General features: G+C 38.4%; 1 protein-coding gene across 1 annotated transcript in view; it reads left to right on the forward strand.

Moving 5' to 3' along the window:
- Positions 1-21,190, forward strand: part of dab2ipb (DAB2 interacting protein b) — a 163,274-nt gene that overhangs the window by 2,263 nt on the left and 139,821 nt on the right. The gene's annotated exons all lie outside the window — the stretch shown is intronic.

A 21,190-nucleotide genomic window follows, 5' to 3' on the forward strand; every position in this document is an offset into this window, starting at 1 on the left:
TTAAGAGCCTGGGGACTCAGTCACACACAGCCTCTCTTTAATACCCTGCTAATTGATTTGTCCTCTGGAAAATGTCAGTGGGTGTGAATTGAGCTCTCATGCTCCCCTCGGGCCCCTTCAGGTTCTTCCCTAAAGCAGCCTTCCCTTCTCTTTAAACTAAATGACCCTTCATAAATATCCCATCATTCCGTTCTTCGCTCAGGTGAACATGCTCATGAATTCCACTTCTGGTTAAATGTCACTGCCTCCAAAGATTAAAGACAGGGGTTGTAATTCCAAAGCAGACATCCTTTCTTTCTGTAATAGGAAGAGATTCTTCAGTATTACAGAGGTCTCATATTGTAAACTCAGATTAAACCTGAGTGCAGATGAGGGATTATTGTCTATAATACAAAAACATTTAATCTCAAGTCTTAAATTAAAGGACTTTTTTTCATTTACTCACCCTCGTGTTATTTCTTTTTGTCTTTTGCACAACAAAAAATTTGAAGAATGTTGGTAATGTTGGTAAATTTGACTTCCATTGTATGGACATAAAACATTTCTCAAAAATATCTTTTATATATATATATACTATACATAATAACTACACATTATCACAGTTTATTCACTATATTTTAGAAAATGGTAATAAAATATGACAAGAACTCTGAGTTATCAAATCAGTTGATATTTCTCTGGTTTTCTCACAATTAGATAATACCAATTTAGGTCAACCAATTACCAAGCAATGCTTAATTTTGTTCAGTATGTGGTGTAAAAAGGTTGTGTTAGCAATTAAAGAAAAAAACACTTAAAGGTGACATATTATGCCCCTTTTCACAAGATGTAATATAAATCTATGGTGTCACCAGAATGTGTCTGTGAAATTTCAGCTCAAAATACCGCCCAGATCATTAATTAATAGCTTGTCAAATTTGCCCCTTTTTGGGTTTGAACAAAAACGCTCCGTTTTTGTGTGTCCCTTTAAATGCAAATGAGCTGCAGCTCCCCGCCTCAGTTCATAAGAGAGCCGAACCTTTACACAAGCTTCAGATACTCCAGCAATAACAAAACGCGTGAATAATCTCACTCATCCAAAATCTCAGAAATAACCAGTAGAGGAGTGCAGCCTTACGGAGAGACTCAGGAAGAGGTTGCAGCTTTTAGACTGCACTTGGACGTTCAGGGCTCTAGAGTGCGGCCAAAATTTGTAAGGGTGCGACTACAATTTTTCCTAGGTCGCACCGGTGCACCTAACGTCCTTGCATCCGCTGCCTCTCCACGAACGAAGCGTTTGTTCTCCTTTAACGGAACTCACACTCATGGTTGGATCATATCGTGGTCTAAACCAATCAGAGACAGAGATGTGGCGGGTCTTTGCCTCTGATTGGCTGTGGCCCAGATATTCCTGTAGGCCTTCACTGCTCCATGCTGTGTGATTGAAATTGCGACCTGAGCACCAGAGAATCAGTTACGGCAATCAGCATCAGCAAAATAAACACAAGAAAACAGGCAATGAACAATGAAAAGAAATAGACACATAGAGAGTTTTTTCTTTAAGAAAAGTAGGCCTGTTCCCCCCATCACTCTGGAAACGTGGGTGGAAACGTGCAGATTAAGGGGCGGTAATATTATAATAAGATCCCCTTCCTCCGTCAGAAGGGGAGCGAAATCTGATCGCCTAGTTTTTGGCATGCTTGCAGAGAAAGGCACCCACGGCCTAATGGAGGACTGAATCATCGGGCATCGTCGATTTGAGATTGTTACATTCTGATTTTTGTTTCGGTTTGAAGACAATTATTCGTGACCTTGGACTGCCATTGCGCATTACACATGCACATGCAGATGATTGAGTACAGTGTTGGACTGAGCTCTGTTGAATATCAAATCGTTTGGAGGAAAAGTGCACCAACGGTTCATGGCAATTTCAAATGTACAGGTTTAGAGACTAAGTTTGGGGGTTCTCACTTTTATTATTGAGGTATTGAGTGTTTAATATCTGTTTTGACACGTGAGCGAGATTTGTAATGAGTGAACTGATCATTAAAGACTCGTTTTAGGGAAACAAATCAGTTTAAGAGTCATTTGATTACATATAAGGACAGTTTGAGTTATTTTGTTTCGAACGAGTAAATTTGTCATGTTCAAATAAGTATTAGGCTAATTGATATTAATAAAAGTAATTCACTTGTATTTGAGGTAACTGATTTTTTTTGAGGGGTCTGACTATTTTAAGCCACTGAAGTACTGAGTTATGGGTCACTTAAAGTATTGTATTGTAGGTTTCCCTGAACCATTCAAGATTCCATCACTGTGTAAGTGAATTATTCTGTAGTTTCATATTCCTGACATTTGTTTAAACCTCAGGGTTTATTATAACTTTCTTTATGGGCAACCTGTTTTTTTTATTCTCAAACACATGAGAATATATGTTTATTAATTGGAGGCACCGCGCTATATAACAAATTATTCTTGTGGTATTCTTGTAGCTAACTATCCATTCTTCAAGGGAAGGACCAGATATTACCCTTTACTAGGCTACTGCTGGGATACCAAGGCTCCTTTAATAGTATTATACGAGTGTACCAGGCTGGGGAGGATTACACACAGTTTACTTTATTTTGCTATCCTCACTTAGCCTGACGTCGTCATACTCAGATTCTAGTCAGAATGTGAGTCTGATACTGCTCCATTGAGCTTTGATTATGGGGCGTGTTTCAACCGATCCAGGAAGGAAAATGCTTCTGCACTCAATTGGATAGACCTACAACCAATCAGAGCAACGGAGTAAGTTTTCAGTCATGTTTCCGATCGACAAATGCCTTGATCGCGGTTCTCTGTTCCTCTTTTAAAATGAATGCACTGTATATCTTCTATAACAGACGCGATGGCGGAATCTATAATGTTTCATAAACAAAGTTCGGCAGGAGCACGTTCACATAATCAATCCAATCAACTTGTCATCAAACACCATGTCTACCCTATCAGCATGCGAGGAAACATATATTCACTCTGTCAACTCACCTAACATTCCTTGACAGTTTTCAGCATCCCTCCACTAACTCTCGGCCTGTTCTTCCACAGCCAGGAATACGAGGGGGAGTACTTTGGGTTCGGGCCGAATACCGAGCCCGAAGCCTCTCCTCGGACAGCATGTCAAATATACATTTATTCTATCTGACTTATTTGTAAGTGTGAACTCGTGAAATCTCAATTCTCCAGCGGCTGTCGTCTTTGTTGTTAACGAATTCAACCCAAGCGCTTGTTGGTGACGTAGATGATTACGTTGCTCATCTGTCCATCATCGTATAAAGCCCGCCCTGACAATTTGATTGGTCCGAACAATTTTTGTTCGGGCATAATAGCTCCTCAACGGATCGAGTCCAGACCGAACTTCCCGACCTAAAAATGTTGTGGGCGGGGCTAAGTTCGGCTGGCATCCAGGCTAATCCTCACTTACATAAATGAACTATAGTGTCCTGCACCCACTAGTAAAAAAAATATAACAAAAATTATATCTGGTGTCTGATTAATTATTGGTTTAACTGTATAGTAAATTTTAACTTTCAGGTGAACTATCCCTTTAAGATCTGAGAAGTTCCATGTTTTAAAAGGAGAACCTTACTGAAATCACCATGGTTACTATAACCAGATAAAATAAGATTCTGAGTTGTTTCTGTAATATGGCCCCAGAAAGTCACTGCACTCATTGAAGTGAATGCCAGAGCATGAAAATGAATTCAAGATTTTCGCCAAAATGTGGAAGGTTCTTGAGCAATTGTGTAAATTGGAGATGTCCCTCACACAGCCAATCAGGCTTTACCAGCCCCTTGCTGCAAACATGTATATTAAATTGAGTATTAGAGATTAGCTGTGTACTTTGTGAACAGTGATCAGATTATTATCTAGAGGACATAGATGTTTAAACGTAGGTTCATCAATCAAATGTGTAGCAACTGAGATATTAGACACACATGGGTGATTATTACTCCAGCTGTTTACCAGAGCCTTGTTGTTCAAGGACGGTTGTGTGTGTGTGTTTGCATGCTTCAGTGTGCATGTATCTGAAGTATTATTGATCCATAATTTATAATCGCGCTGTTGTTCTTGTCATGGAAAAGTGTGTGTGTGTGTGTGTGTGTGTGTGTGTGTGTGTGTGTGTGAGTGCACTCGTTATTGCGTTATAAATAACCGTTCCTTCTATCGGACACCTATTCTCATCATATGCATGCAAACATTTCCTGTTCTGACAACACTGCAGCAAATTTACTCATTAAGTTGTCAGGATGTGAATTCAATCTCTATGTAAGCACATACAGTACACATTGATGATTGTATACCTTCATCACAGTAAAGGGCAATGAATTCAAACTGCAATCTATAACAGCTGAATCTGGCTGGTTATTTGACACTCAGCTACATCTTATAGATTCATTGACTTCATCCATGTATGTTGATTTTGAATTAAATAGTGATACAATATTGAATATATAGTACTTTGTAAATGTAAAACACGCATGAAAAGTGTTTGATAAATTTGATAGCACACTCAAAAATTCCGACCTGATCTTGCATCTTTAGCTATACACTCACCTAAAGGATTATTACACTGTAAAAAATTTCTAACCCTCCCAAATCAAAAATTTCAAGTGACCGATAACATCTAAATTTTTCAATTGGCCCAAGTGAAATTCTGTCAATTTCAATTGGCCCAAGTGAAAATCTGTCAATTTAATTTTATAATTTACAGAATTTCACTTGGGCCAATTGAAAAATTTAGATGTTATCGGTCACTTGAAATTTTTGATTTGGGAGGGTTAGAATTTTTTTACAGTGTAGGAACACCTGTTCAATTTCTCATTAATGCAATTATCTAATCAACCAATCACATGGCAGTTGCTTCAATGCATTTAGGGGTGTGGTCCTGGTCAAGACAATCTCCTGAACTCCAAACTGAATGTCAGAATGGGAAAGAAAGGTGATTTAAGCAATTTTGAGCGTGGCATGGTTGTTGGTGCCAGACGGGCCGGTCTGAGTATTTCACAATCTGCTCAGTTACTGGGATTTTGACGCACAACCATTTCTAGGGTTTACAAAGAATGGTGTGAAAAGGGAAAAAACATCCAGTATGCGGCAGTCCTGTGGGCAAAAATGCCTTGTTGATGCTAGAGGTCAGAGGAGAATGGGCCGACTGATTCAAGCTGATAGAAGAGCAACTTTGACTGAAATAACCACTCGTTACAACCGAGGTATGCAGCAAAGCATTTGTGAAGCCACAACACGCACAACCTTGAGGCGGATGGGCTACAACAGCAGAAGACCCCACCGGGTACCACTCATCTCCACTACAAATAGGAAAAAGAGGCTACAATTTGCACGAGCTCACCAAAATTGGACAGTTGAAGACTGGAAAAATGTTGCCTGGTCTGATGAGTCTCAATTTCTGTTGAGACATTCAGATGGTAGAGTCAGAATTTGGCGTAAACAGAATGAGAACATGGATCCATCATGCCTTGTTACCACTGTGCAGGCTGGTGGTGGTGGTGTAATGGTGTGGGGGATGTTTTCTTGGCACACTTTAGGCCCCTTAGTGCCAATTGGGCATCGTTTAAATGCCACGGCCTACCTGAGCATTGTTTCTGACCATGTCCATCCCTTTATGACCACCATGTACCCATCCTCTGATGGCTACTTCCAGCAGGATAGTGCACCATGTCACAAAGCTCGAATCATTTCAAATTGGTTTCTTGAACATGACAATGAGTTCACTGTACTAAAATGGCCCCCACAGTCACCAGATCTCAACCCAATAGAGCATCTTTGGGATGTGGTGGAACGGGAGCTTTGTGAGACAGCTCTCAGATTTCATAAAAAATATCTTCATTTGTGTTCTGAAGATGAACGAAAGTCTTACGAGGTTGGAACACCTTGAGGGTGAGTAATTACTGACACAATTTAAATTTTTGGGTGAACTAACCCTTTAACTGTTAAAAGATCAAGAAAAATTTGAATTCTCAGTTCATGACCCCTTTAAAAGGCTAGAGTTATGAATAAGTTTGCGTGTGCATTCACAGCCTGTTATTTTGTGCAAATATAAGTTGTGATATTGTGTTTATTTTGTGTCTATTTTGTATAGGATACATTTGGTTAAGAATTAATGCGGTGTAAAGCGTGCCACCGGTGATCAGCTTTAGCACATGCAGCATAAACAGAAATGCATAATAACTATGATTGGGACATATTACACAACATTATAAAGAGAACACTATAATAAATAAAACATTGTGAATTCTTTGGGTTTGGTTGTTGTGTTTTAGCAATTGCTCCAGGAAGAGCGCATTCACAGCAGGAGTTACAAATTCTGAATAGTAGCACGTAACTTATTTAAAGTTCACTTGTGCATTCGTCTCATTTTGTGCAGATATAATTTGTAATATTATGTTTATTTTGTATCTGATTAATCTCATATAGGATGTGTTTCATTGAGTTAAATAACCCGCTAGCAAAGGGCTTCAGTTTATCGGTGTTCATGCAGCGCTTCAGCGCATGCAACTCAAACAGCAATGCACGACTAATAATAACTATGGTTCGGACTGTCATTTTACACCACATCATAATGAGAACACTATTTTAATAAATCGTTGTGAATTAATTGGTTTTAGTTGCCTTGTTTAAGTGTGTTGCTCCAGGAAAAGCACATTCACAGCGGGAGTTACACATTCTGAATAGCACACATCTGAGGCGGCGTTGGTGACATGTTGTAGTCGTTATTTTTATTATTAAATTAGTAATTTGATTAAATTATCAATCACATCGACTCATTTTACAATCATATAGCCCTTTATTTAGACTAAAAACCTTCATTCATTTGGTGAGTACATGGCATTTTGAGCAGCATTTGCACACCCTGTCACCTGTCACACTGTTGGCTATATGCCACTGCAGTAGACGCATATTTCAGTATTAAGGCTAACGATTAATTGATTGTTAATTTAAATGACGATCGGTCATGGGAATTTGTGTAAATTGACATCCCTAATATAAATACATAATAGTATTTCTATATACTGCATATTCTGTAGGTTATAGTTTAACTTGAGTCACAAGTTAGCACAAGTTGTGCACAATTATTCTTCAAGGGGACATATTATTCCCCTTTTTTCAAAATGTAATACAAGCCTCAGGTGTTCCCAGAATGTGTCTGTGAAGTTTCAGCTCAAAATACCCCACAGATCATTTATTTTACCGTGTTGTAAATATCCATTTTTGAGTGGAAGGAAAATGCTGTTTTTGTGCATGTATCTTTAAATGCAAATGAGCTGCTGCTCCCCACAATACTTTCCAGAAGAGGTCGGAGCTTTTACAGCTCGTGTCTCGGATACTCTGCCAAAAGCTAAAACATCTGTTTGGTTTTGATTATCATCTCTATCGCGGTCACACTCACTTGACCTTGCAGTTCTTCATCATCATGAAAGTTTATTATTTGCATGTGTTTTAAAGCCATATCAGTCTAAACTTCTGATATATGGTTTTCTGAATGCACACATCCGAATCACGCGCACAGAAAGCTGTCACGGTTCATGAATTCACTGTCTCTCTTTCCTCCCGTATGTTAGTGTGTGTGTGTGAGGGTGATTGCCAATCACCATAATTATCAGCGCTAGCTGATACCTGTCAGCTGCGCCTATATGTTCATTGCCTGGTGTCTTGTGTTGTCTGATTGTTGTGAGAATTCCCAGTTGTCCTGTCCTGCTTTCTGTTCACCTAGCTACCTTTGCCTGTGTTGGATTCTAGTTCCTGTAGTTCTGCGTTCTGCTCTGGGATTATTTCACTTCTGGAATATATTACTTCGTGCCGGAATTCTCGTGGATTCTCTCTTCACTTCTGCCATCACCGATCGGGTTGCCTGTCAACGTCCCTGTGCCATTCAGTTCGACTATTCCTGCACCAGACTGTTTGGACATTGCCTTGCACTTTATCTATCAATAAACTGTTGTTGCTTGCATCTTGTAGGCCTATCCTCCGTTATTTATCATGACAAAAGCTGGCTGTCAGACAGCGTGACCCGTGAGTATTAAACTAAGTTCTCTTTCACGTCTTATTGCACTTAAAGGGTTAGTTCACCCAAATTTTTTTATTATCCCATAATTTACTTACCCTCAAGCCATCCTAGGAGTATAAGACTTTCTTCTTTCAGCCAAACACAGTCGGAGTTACAGTGAGGAAAATAAGTATTTGAACACCCTGCTATTTTGCAAGTTCTCCCACTTAGAAATTCCGACCCCACTTAGGGGTCTGAAATTGTCATCGTAGGTGCATGTCCACTGTGAGAGACATAATCTAAAAAAAAAAATCCAAAAATCACAATGTATGATTTTTTAACTATTTATTTGTATGATACAGCTGCAAATAAGTATTTGAACACCTGAGAAAATCAATGTTAATATTTGGTACAGTAGCCTTTGTTTGCAATTACAGAGGTCAAACGTTTCCCGTAGTTTTTCACCAGGTTTGCACACACTGCAGGAGGGATTTTGGCCCACTCCTCCACACAGATCTTCTCTAGATCAGTCAGGTTTCTGGGCTGTCGCTGAGAAACACGGAGTTTGAGCTCCCTCCAAAGATTCTCTATTGGGTTTAGGTCTGGAGACTGGCTAGGCCACGCCAGAACCTTGATATGCTTCTTACAGAGCCACTCCTTGGTTATCCTGGCTGTGTGCTTCGGGTCATTGTCATGTTGGAAGACCCAGCCTCGACCCATCTTCAATGCTCTAACTGAGGGAAGGAGGTTGTTCCCCAAAATCTCGCAATACATGGCCCCGGTCATCCTCTCCTTAATACAGTGCAGTCGCCCTGTCCCATGTGCAGAAAAACACCCCCAAAGCATGATGCTACCACCCCCATGCTTCACAGTAGGGATGGTGTTCTTGGGATGGTACTCATCATTCTTCTTCTTCCAAACACGTTTAGTGGAATTATGACCAAAAAGTTCTATTTTGGTCTCATCTGACCACATGACTTTCTCCCATGACTCCTCTGGATCATCCAAATGGTCATTGGCAAACTTAAGACGGGCCTTGACATGTGCTGGTTTAAGCAGGGGAACCTTCCGTGCCATGCATGATTTCAAACCATGACGTCTTAGTGTATTACCAACAGTAACCTTGGAAACGGTGGTCCCAGCTCTTTTCAGGTCATTGACCAGCTCCTCCCGTGTAGTTCTGGGCTGATTTCTCACCTTTCTTAGGATCATTGAGACCCCACGAGGTGAGATCTTGCATGGAGCCCCAGTCCGAGGGAGATTGACAGTCATGTTTAGCTTCTTCCATTTTCTAATGATTGCTCCAACAGTGGACTTTTTTTCACCGAGCTGCTTGGCAATTTCCTCGTAGCCCTTTCCAGCCTTGTGGAGGTGTACAATTTTCTCTCTAGTGTCTTTGGACAGCTCTTTGGTCTTGGCCATGTTAGTAGTTGGATTCTTACTGATTGTATGGGGTGGACAGGTGTCTTTATGCAGCTAACGACCTCAAACAGGTGCATCTAATTTAGGATAATAAATGGAGTGGAGGTGGACATTTTAAAGGCAGACTAACAGGTCTTTGAGGGTCAGAATTCTATCTGATAGACAGGTGTTCAAATACTTATTTGCAGCTGTATCATACAAATAAATAGTTAAAAAATCATATATTGTGATTTCTGGATTATTTTTTTTTAGATTATGTCTCTCACAGTGGACATGCACCTACGATGACAATTTCAGACCCCTCCATGACTTCCAAGTGGGAGAACTTGCAAAATAGCAGGGTGTTCAAATACTTATTTTCCTCACTGTATATACACTCACCTAAAGGATTATTAGGAACACCTGTTCAATTTCTCATTAATGCAATTATCTAATCAACCAATCACATGGCAGTTGCTTCAATGCATTTAGGGGTGTGGTCCTGGTCAAGACAATCTCCTGAACTCCAAACTGAATGTCAGAATGGGAAAGAAAGGTGATTTAAGCAATTTTGAGCGTGGCATGGTTGTTGGTGCCAGACGGGCCGGTCTGAGTATTTCACGATCTGCTCAGTTACTGGGATTTTCACGCACAACCATTTCTAGGATTCACAAAGAATGGTGTGAAATGGGAAAAACATCCAGTATGCGGCAGTCCTGTGGGCGAAAATGCCTTGTTGATGCTAGAGGTCAGAGGAGAATGGGCCGACTGATTCAAGCTGATAGAAGAGCAACTTTGACTGAAATAACCACTCGTTACAACCGAGGTATGCAGCAAAGCATTTGTGAAGCCACAACACGCACAACCTTGAGGCGGATGGGCTACAACAGCAGAAGACCCCACCGGGTACCACTCATCTCCACTACAAATAGGAAAAAGAGGCTACAATTTGCACAAGCTCACCAAAATTGGACAGTTGAAGACTGGAAAAATGTTGCCCGGTTTGATGAGTCTCGATTTCTGTTGAGACATTCAGATGGTAGAGTCCGAATTTGGCGGAAACAGAATGAGAACATGGATCCATCATGCCTTGTTACCACTGTGCAGGCTGGTGGTGGTGGTGTAATGGTGTGGGGGATGTTTTCTTGGCACACTTTAGGCCCCTTAGTGCCAATTGGGCATCGTTTAAATGCCACGGCCTACCTGAGCATTGTTTCTGACCATGTCCATCCCTTTATGACCACCATGTACCCATCCTCTGATGGCTACTTCCAGCAGGATAATGCACCATGTCACAAAGCTCGAATCATTTCAAATTGGTTTCTTGAACATGACAATGAGTTCACTGTACTAAAATGGCCCCCACAGTCACCAGATCTCAACCCAATAGAGCATCTTTGGGATGTGGTGGACGGGAGCTTCGTGCCCTGGATGTGCATCCCACAAATCTCCATCAACTGCAAGATGCTATCCTATCAATATGGGCCAACATTTCTAAAGAATGCTTTCAGCACCTTGTTGAATCAATGCCACGTAGAATTAAGGCAGTTCTGAAGGCAAAAGGGGGTCAAACACAGTATTAGTATGGTGTTCCTAATAATCCTTTAGGTGAGTGTATATCCTGGCTCTTCCAAGCCTTATAATGGGAGTGAATAGTAACTGAGATTTGAAGCCCCAAAAAAGCCATCCATCCATCATAAAAGTAATCTATACGGATCCAGTGGGTTAATAAAGGCCTTCTGATCCTCAATGCATTTTTGTAAGAAAAAAAATCCATGTTTACAACTTTATAAACTATAACCACTGGCTTCCGGTACTGGCCATACCCGAGTCTAGTTACGGTGGAAGAGTGACCTCTGGTGTATGATGTAGGATGTAGGAGTAGCGTAAGCTTAGGTGAGAGTAGTATCTTCATTTATATAGTAGTATAAGAGTACTATCCCTTCTGCTTTGATCCTCACATTTACGGTGCAGGAGCTACACACATTCTCTTTCTTAACTCGCACAGCTGTCAGAGAAGAAGTCTTGATCAATACAGTGTGCCATGGTTGTCAGAGGTTGTAGAGGCAAGCACACTTGTGCTAATTCATACATGAACTGTCAGAGCTGCTGTACATCTTAGACATCATGGTCACACTAAACAGACATCTTAATTTAAATCTTGGATAATCAAAGCAGGCAAGAGAGGGAGAGGTATAAGAAAAAAAGGAATGGAGAGAGAAGGAGTTGGATCCCATGGAAGTCATGAGGAATCGATCTTGTCATGTTGTTAGTGCACTGTGAAATGAGTGAGGCAGGAGCGCGCATATCTTTCTCATATCATCCATGTCTTTCACTTTTAGCAGACATTAACCCCCATTTCCAATAGACGGAAGCAGCATACAATATTTACTTTATTTCAGAGCTGCTGCACAAATACTGACCACTGTTGTGTGTTTTGCTTGAATACTACAGCAGTTTGAAGATATCTTTTTTATTGAGACTTGATAAAGAGGAAGGCTGTGGAGGTTTTTTGAAAAGAATAATTAAATGGTAACTGCCAAATTTGACAAATATATTCCTCATCACACCTGTCAAGTCACTGTTAGCTAGGATTAATGTGTAATCTTGGTCCCAATTCAAGTACATAACAGAACAAAAGCAGTTTTAATGTTAAACTACTGTATAATTGTATAATAATTAATTATAATTAAGGTAAATGGCTTTCACTAAATGGTTAATGCAGCCTTGAATAAAAACAGGCATCTTTTTAGAGCACAGTAGAGATGAGCAAACTTTAAACAAGCATGCATTCATCTTTTTAATATTCTATTAAAGAAAAAACTATTCTGATAGGTTGCTTATTTGCCGTTTAGATATGTGTGCTACAACTAATTTCACTGACGTTTAAATGGACTTTTTAAAAAAAATTCTCGATTTCATTAATCTATGAATCAAACAGTCAACTCTCATACTAAATATAACTAAAAATAGGTCATAAATATGCCATGTTCTTGCTGTGTAGTTTGATAATGTACATTAGGCATAAAAATATGCATTCACATAATTAACATTAGCCAATATAGGCATAATTATTACAATCAACTGAATCAATATAGTGCAGGATCAACTTAATTGTCGCTAGAGGGGAGAAAGGTGGTGAAGATTTCAACCATTACACTAACTGAATTTTTTGCAGTTAAACTAAACTAAACATTGGTTTGGTTGTGCTTCGGCTCTGCGTGACTGGGCCGATCCGCATCACTTTTACAACATTTCAAAGAGTTCTTGCCATCTCCAAAAAGCTAAAACAATGTTGATCCTCATTTTAATACGAGCTCTGTCACGTTCTCTTTTTGCCAGTAGACTCTCCTCTGTTCAGCTTTTCTTTTCTTTTTTAAACGAATGATTCCCTGGAGGTTCGAGATTTAGCTGCTCCATGTCAACCTTTCTCTCTCATTGTGACAGCTAACCTATGAGACTCTCACACCATACCCGTCAGAACTTGTATCTATTTACCGATATGACGAGATACACACGGGGTGAGTGACGTATGTACACAATTTCCCATGTAAACCATTCCGTTATGTCTGAAAGATAAACACTTATAAGCATACCATAGTGAATCAGGGTAAGACAAAAACACATTTTGGATGACGGATTGATGATGTATTGACTCGTTATTTAAATTTTGTTACATAGTGCACTTTTAACTTAAGAAAAAAAATCTCTTATAACCTTACAAAATTCATCTAAAATTATTTAGAGCAAATTAATTCAAAATTAATTGAATTAATTTGATTCAAAAGAATGTATACACCAAATGAAAATAGTCATTTTAAAGAAACTAAATTAAAGTCCAAGATCCAATGTTAGAAATATCATTATACTGCAACGAAGGTAGTATTTGTGGACTGTTTGTGCACAATTTTACCTTTTATTGTGCACCTTGATTTTTTTTTTTTTTTTTTGTGACGTAGTTACATTGTACTTACTCAGATAAGTACTGAGTAATATTAATTAACTACATGTACTTACTATAGAGTTAGGGTTTGGTTTAGGGTTAATTACTTGTAATTATGCATAATTACTCCGTTATTACTATAGTAAGTACAAGTAGTAACGTATAGTAAATACTTTTATTATGTTAGTATTTACCTTCAGCTTGTGGAAAAGCTGCTTGTGATGAGCTTTGATTCATCATGTGACTTTCTCATCATCACCTGATTTTGGGGGTCGTCAATGTATTACAACGGTACAAAACCGATATTAGTACTTCAATAGGTTGGTATAACATTATATCAGCTACTGAAATAAAAACAAAATTCTGTAAATTTAAGTTAAATCTGTCAAACCTAAAATGTATTTTAACCTATTTTAACAAACCTATTTTTTACGGTAAAGTTCTGGCAACCACAGCTGCCGGGTTTTTACCATACATTTCACAGAATTTTCTTTTACTGTGTAGCGTGTGCATGCACTAACACTTCCATGTCCCACAATTGCTAGGATGGCCGTGATTCTCACTGATTCACTCTGTTCCTCCACTGCCCTTTCAATCTTTCATTATGCGCTCACTCTTCTCTTTATTTTCTGTGAGGTTGCTTTGCACTCTGAGACTCTTTTTGAAGCAGTAAATGGCTCAGACGCTCACACAAACAGCAAGCCACTAATACATTTAGAATTATGAAAAGAGTAGATGGATTAATGGAAAAACATCCTCCTCCTCCATTTTCTCTATACAATTAATCTGTTTTCCTTTCAACGCTCGCTGCCACCTGAGATCTGTAATTCAAAATAAACAAGTGATGCACGTAATTTGTGTAGACTAGTTTTGACTGCCTTTCTACAAAACAAAAAGGAGAGCAGAGAGACTGAGAGAATTTGTGACATTGAAATTGCCAGAAGGCAAAACTTTGCCTCAGCTGATGGCAAACAGCCTTCAGAAAGCAGTGCGCAAAACGCATGCTTGCTCTCGTGCACATGGTAACGGCATGTTCTCACACACTCTTAGCATATGCTGCTCACGCTCTGAAGGACTAACTACAGAAACTGGCAATGAACAGGCAAGAGAACACATCCAGCGATTTCCTCTCAGGTAAACACCTCTGAGCGCACTCTCATTCTGATTTTCTCCTCTCTGTATCCTTCTTTGCTGGCTCACCTCGTCTTTGTCTGTAACGGACTATTGTTTTGTGGAACTGGCTAATCCTTACAGGCTTATTTTTGTGTGTGAGTTGAGTGTTTAAATTAATGCAAGACACAGTTCCTCCGCAATGTTGTGGCTGCAAATTTTCAACAGGTGTTTGTTTTCATAATGTATTCAAATATAATGCTGAATATTCACTGTAAAAATGTTTAATTGACACTTCACATTCAATTACATTTGATTTAAGTAGTTTTGTTTTTTTGTCAGTAATGTACAAGGTGTTTTGTGTTACATTTTCTATTATTTAGTGAATGTTTACTGCATTATTTTAGTTCCGTGTATTACCCTGATGGTTTGTATGGTTATGGTATGGTTACCCTGATGGTTTGTATGGTTATGGTATGGTTACCCTGATGGTTTTTGTTTGTGTGTATCGACACAGTCTATATATGATTATTGGCCATGCTTTATGGACCATTCATCATTTGATTCATAATTTGGCTTTTTATTGTACTACCTGTATAATGGCAGTTATCAGTACATTTTTATATATATTATGATATATTATAGAATGACATTATATGAATTATACAGTTATAAGTTGTAAAATATACAAGCTCCAATATGCTATCCTGTAATACATAATACATCGTCACCATATTTTATAGTGAATTTCATTTAGTTTTTTTTACTGTAGTTTAACCGGATGTATTTTAAGTGGTGTTGTTTGCGCTAAATCATCCATATGCATGTGAAGCATGTGAGGGTATACATGACATGTATGAATGAGATACAGCAATCTGATGTCTTCTCAAGGAAACATGCATTAGGAATATCTGGAGTAGCAGTAATGGACGTTGAACAGTGTGACTGTATGCACACATGAAATTTTTGTCCACACTGAAATATAGTATAATAGAACACATACAGTCCAGAGCAGCTGGAGGAAGAGAGCGAGAGAGAAAACAGATCAGCTGCTGTATTACTCTCTGACCTACTTAGAAGAATTTCATCATAGATTTATTTCCTGGCTTTTGTTTAGTAATTGGTTACAGTCATATAATGAAGTGATTAATCTACTGTATGGCTCCAGGATAACTTGTACTGTAAAATGGAAATAGTTCATATTAGCTACTATAGGACTTACTTGATAAAAAAATTATTTTGGTGTGAGTGATCATGTAATATTAATTTTCATAATTTTGATCAAATCAAATCAAATGAAGTGGCACATTTGTGTTAAGGTCATTTCTAATGGTAATCTCTCATTAATAGAATCTAAGGGTAAAGTTTTGTCCCATGTCTGAAGAATCAGTGCTTTGCCTCTCTGTTTGTCTATATGTGTACATATAGATAAGGATAGCGTTTTAAATCAGTATGGCGTGTGTTTGTTTTGTAAGGGTTTCCTAACACATTATTTAGAGCTTAGAGTATTATTTGTTCACTCTCCTACACTGTGTTATCAGACTTGGTTTTGGTTATTTGGATAAAGGAACATTTGCAAGCAAATACAAACATGATTTGTTTGAATATTGCGCCTTCTATTCATTCCTGACCTGATGAAGGATCATTTTTATTCACATTGTCTCTACCACATTTAATTATGCTCTTCTACAATCACAAACACTAATTCTTTAGCTGCTTCACATAATTCTCATTAGCCTAAATCTCTTACAAATTTCTGAGTCAGAACTTCTGTTCTGATTTGGTGTATTTGCTGTTTATTGAAGACTGAATAACAGTTCAGACACATCATTGATATAATCTGTATTACAACAAGAATATTATATTTTAATCTTAACATTTCTACCAGAAAGACTCGGGAGGCAAGAGAACGTATGAATAAGATTTATTGAACAGTTTGTATGCAAAATGAAATGTAAAAGTTCTTTGGCGTAGGCCCCGTCCGTAAATCAAATCCGGAGGGTAGAAGACACTTGCAGTTCCTGCCTGAAGATGAAGGCAGGGGCGAAGCCTTCCCCCGATGGATGGACAGGGACCGACCTGGTGGTAGTGGGGAGGATGGGGGTGAACGCCGGCGTCAGATTCTACGAAACGTAGTAATGGGTGTTAACCGGGCTTAAATCCTCCATATGTCGAGTGGTGATTGGCTAGATCTGTGGTTGATGAATGACGTGATTAATGAATGACGTGATATTAGAGTCTTCCCAGTATAACTTGCGCTGGAGCTCCCATTTCTGAGCTTTTCTTCAGCATTAAGACTTAGAAGTCTTAAAGGGGACCCATTATGCCCATTTTCAAAGTCGTGATTTTGTTTTGCGGTCCACTAGAAGTAGTTTTCATGCTGAATGTTCAAAAACACCTTACTTTACACATATTTTACATTGTTGCAGCACCTCTCTTCCCAGTACGTCAGTAACACTCTGTTTAGTTCTGGTCTCTATGAAGTTCCTGCTTCTGAACAGTGCAATGTGCTCTGATTGGTCGGCTGGAGGACCAGTGTGGACCAGTGTGTTGTGAATCGTCAACCGCTTCCAGCATTTTTCGGAAATGTCATGCCCCTTACAATAACTTCGATTTTCAACTCACTGCTAACACAACTCAACCAGGCCTTACCCCCTTTTTTGTTTTTGCGTATGCTTTCGGATGTGTACGTTCCCAGAAGAAAACTCATTTCTATTTAATCGAGGCGTTTCAGGGAGTTCAGAAACTGTGCTTACTGATCTAGAGAATAACTCACTTTGGAGTGACTTTGTGCTTTGTAACTCTGCAGACCTTTTTCATGCTTAAACAGTAACATTACACAATAAAAAAATAAAATAAAAAAAAACATAATAGGACACCTTTAAGATCCTGACCTGAAACAGTCTCAACTGTCTTACAGTATATTTGCCTGGTGTTATAGCACAAGCAATTCTGGCTTTGATTCTGAGGAGGTTTACAGGTTTTTGCGCTTCTTAGTTCTTTCTTGTTCTATCTTAGGGAAATGCTCAATTACTTTTGTTTGTCCAAGTGCTGCCTGCAATACTAAAGTTCCAGTGCTGGTCTCCTTGAATGCACTTTTCTACTTTCTCTAATTATCTTCTTTTTTTTTCAGTAGCAAAAGTAATTTATTTCTTAGTGCTGAACTTGTAGTGTGTGAGAGTTACTTTGGTGCACTTCCCAAGTGGGTTGTTCAGCAGGTTCTATAGGAAAATTGTTCATTTTCTTTGTTAATTATATATTTGTGTAAACTTTTTTTGTTTGTTTGTTTGTGTGAATGAGACATTTATTGTCTTGTGTGTGATATTTATGCTTGTTGAGATTTCATAAAAATAGTGCAGATTGCTTTGGGTAAATGTACCAAATGGATTTAATTTATTGTATGAATTCAGTATAGCTTTCTCAGGGAAACTTTCTCTGTGTTTGTCCTCAGAAGTATTTAAATGCAAATAAGCTCAGGTGCCTTATTAAACAGAGAGGAATCTACTTAGTGAGTCTGTTTTACTGCCACAAATAGGTTTTTAATTTACAAGTGCATCAGTGTAATAGGCACTTTAAAAAAAAAAAGATAAATCTAAATTATATCCACTATAATATGGGATAAAAGGAACAAATTTCTCATTTGGTTTTGATAAAGAGGAATTTAAACCTTACTGTTGGAGCACAGAGACTGGCATTACAGCCAATGAGGATGAGATACACTCCTCTTTGTCTCCTTCATGTCACACTTGCAATAAATCTGTATTTTTTTCTGTCTCTCTCTTTTGCCATTTGTGTTTCGCTCCCTCCCTCCTCCCCTCCCTTGTGTGCATGTTATTGCACTGATAAGAGCTTCACTTTGGCAGTGGCATAAAGTAATCTCCTTTTTGATGTAACCACATCACGAATGGATTTAGCAGATTAAAAGGAAAAGGCAATAATTCAAAAAATTATTAACGTCTTCTAACAAAACCGCTATAAATGATTTGATAAAATCACAGCAGTGGTCATTTTGAAGTGCTTATTTAGAAAAGCAGAAAACTGCCTGCTAAGATAAAGAGACCAATTGCCCTCCCTATAATAGCGTGAAGCCGTAAGCCATTAAATGACACTTTAAAGAAACTGAGAATAAGACCAGGCACTAATTTCTTGACAGGAGATGGAATGGAGCAGCATATCACGTTTAATTACACACCTTGTGCACTGGGTCACTGCTCAGTTTAAGCAACAATATCCTGTCAGGAATCAAGAGTGTATACATCTGATATTAGGGAGTAAAAAACAGTGTCAACTGAATACTGTCACATGCGGGGTACAGAGACGAGGAGAAATAGGATCTGATCGCAGCAGTTTAAAGTTATAACAAGAACTCTTATTAAACCAAAACAATCAGGAACAAACTCTCAGGCAGGAACAGAACAACCAAGCTAAGCGCAACAATAATGAACAAATGAACAAAGGAAACTGAGGACTTAAATGCACAGAGGTAAATGAGAAAACTAAATGAACAACAGGTGAACTTAATTAGTGATTAACTGGCACACACTAGAAAACTAGGTTAACATACACATGAATGGAACACAAGTACAGCAGAATATGCATGCTACAAATACAAAGTCATATTTTATTGTTTAATTTATTTGCTTGTCTGTAGTTGTCTGCAGTCCTAGAATGCATTGCATTGCTGCCTATCGAGAGTATATACTGTACATTCAGTCACTTATAAGGTTCCAGTTCAGTTCTTGTAGTCTATGTTAAGTAAAGTTATATAAAAGTAGTTGTCAGCAACTACTGAAATATGTCAGTAATGTAATATTCTTGTTTCCAGATAGTGGTTAGTTTCTCTTGTAGGTACAATTTCTAACTAGTTATGCTTCTCTTTCTAAAGCAGTGTGAGTGTTTGTGTGTATGATAGATAGACTTGTAATGGTTGTCTTAAATCTCGAGCTGTGTGTGTCTGTCTGTGTCCCTTCGATGGGGCTATTAAGTGTACTGCTCATTATCTAGCAGGCATTGATTGTGCAGGGTCCGGCATTCAAAACACTGCTGCAATGCTAATTGCATCTGCACAATCACATTGAATTACAAGATAAGACTTCTCTTTTTTTACCGCAAGATTACAGGATGCAATGGTCTTGTATACAAACACTCTCACAAACACCTACAAAAACTCACACAATGTTGCTTATGGTTACAATAATGGTAATGACATTGACTAAGACGTGAGAAATGTGGAAAATTATGCATCTTTACGCCCACCACACACCAGCTTATTGGTGGAGAGGAGACAGAGTGAAGAAGCCAAGTAGTATGTATATATATATATACTGTGTATATATATATATATATACTGTGTGTGTATATATATATATATATATATATATATATGAGGATGATTAGGAGGCCATGATGGACAGAGGCCACTGGGCAAATTTGGCCTGGATGCCGGGGTTACACCCATACTCGTTCGAAAGACATCCTGGGATTTTTTTGTGACCACAGAGAGTCAGGACCTCGGTTTAACATCTCACCTGAAGGACGGAATTTATTTGACGGGTATAGTCAAATAAATCGAAAGCAAGGTTTATCATTGTGTTGCATGTTTTCACTGAACTATAATCAAATCAAGTCAAAAGGTCATGTGATATCTTTCATTGACAGACATGGATTTCTGAATTAAATTTCTGTGTATTAACTCTAACCTCTCTCTTTCTTATTGCATCTCTGAAGGGTTCTCATTTCTAAATGGCTCTTTCCTTCAAATATAATTTCAAGTTGACAAAGAAATTCTAGAAAATTACACTGAGGTTTTGGGGAGGTTGATAATTGTTCTCCCCAAACACCATGATTTGTGTGTTTCTGGCCACCTGCATCTTCATACATCAAGAACACAGAGATCGAGGGTTTTTCCATCAGAATAAGGGCTCTTGAATAGGTTCTTTGAGCATAGAAACATCTGGTCAGCCATAAAGAGCCATAAAGATGTTCTGTTGATCAGATTTTTTATCACACTCTTTCATAGTTCATAGTTTAAGGATCACCTCAGTCTCAGATATTTCTCCTAAAATAGGAAAATAAAATAGACTGTTGGTGGCAGACAGCTGCCATCTCGATTTGAATGGTTTTGATCATTCATTTAAATTTCAGTCACAATTCATTTAAATTTGACATCTTAAAATTGACTCTGACAAAGTAAATTAAAGTGCATTTTTTTTTACATATACTACCATGGTTTGAAATGAACACCCGCCAAAACCAACTGTGGTGGGTAACTCTGTCAAATCACTAGCTGATTTGGTAGGTTACAATTTGGCAGGGGAAGTTCGTGTAAGTCAAATCTGCGCAGATTTAGCGCAAATACTCAACTCGTGAGTCATCACGATATTAAATAACATTTGAATGGTAGTGTATGACCCCAAACATTTGAATGGTAGTGTATGTCTTAATGTTAGATATTAATCTCATCTTGTCTCAGAACACTGAACAAATCTACTGGACTCTGTTCTTATTCACATTCATGGTGAACCTCCATTTCTAAATGGAGGTAAAAGGCCTTTTACGGCCAAATAATTAATGAGTGGAAGTTTAGCCGTTACACTTGCTGTGCTTTACGGTTGGAAACTGTGTTCATGGGTGCTCTGCTCTCACAGCACAGTAGCTCTGAAACATTACGAATTCATGTATAGTTTAATAATATCTTAATTAGTGTAACAGTG

This window comes from Rutilus rutilus (assembly GCF_951802725.1).
Source record: "Rutilus rutilus genome assembly, chromosome: 7".
Classification (NCBI taxonomy): domain Eukaryota; kingdom Metazoa; phylum Chordata; class Actinopteri; order Cypriniformes; family Leuciscidae; genus Rutilus; species Rutilus rutilus.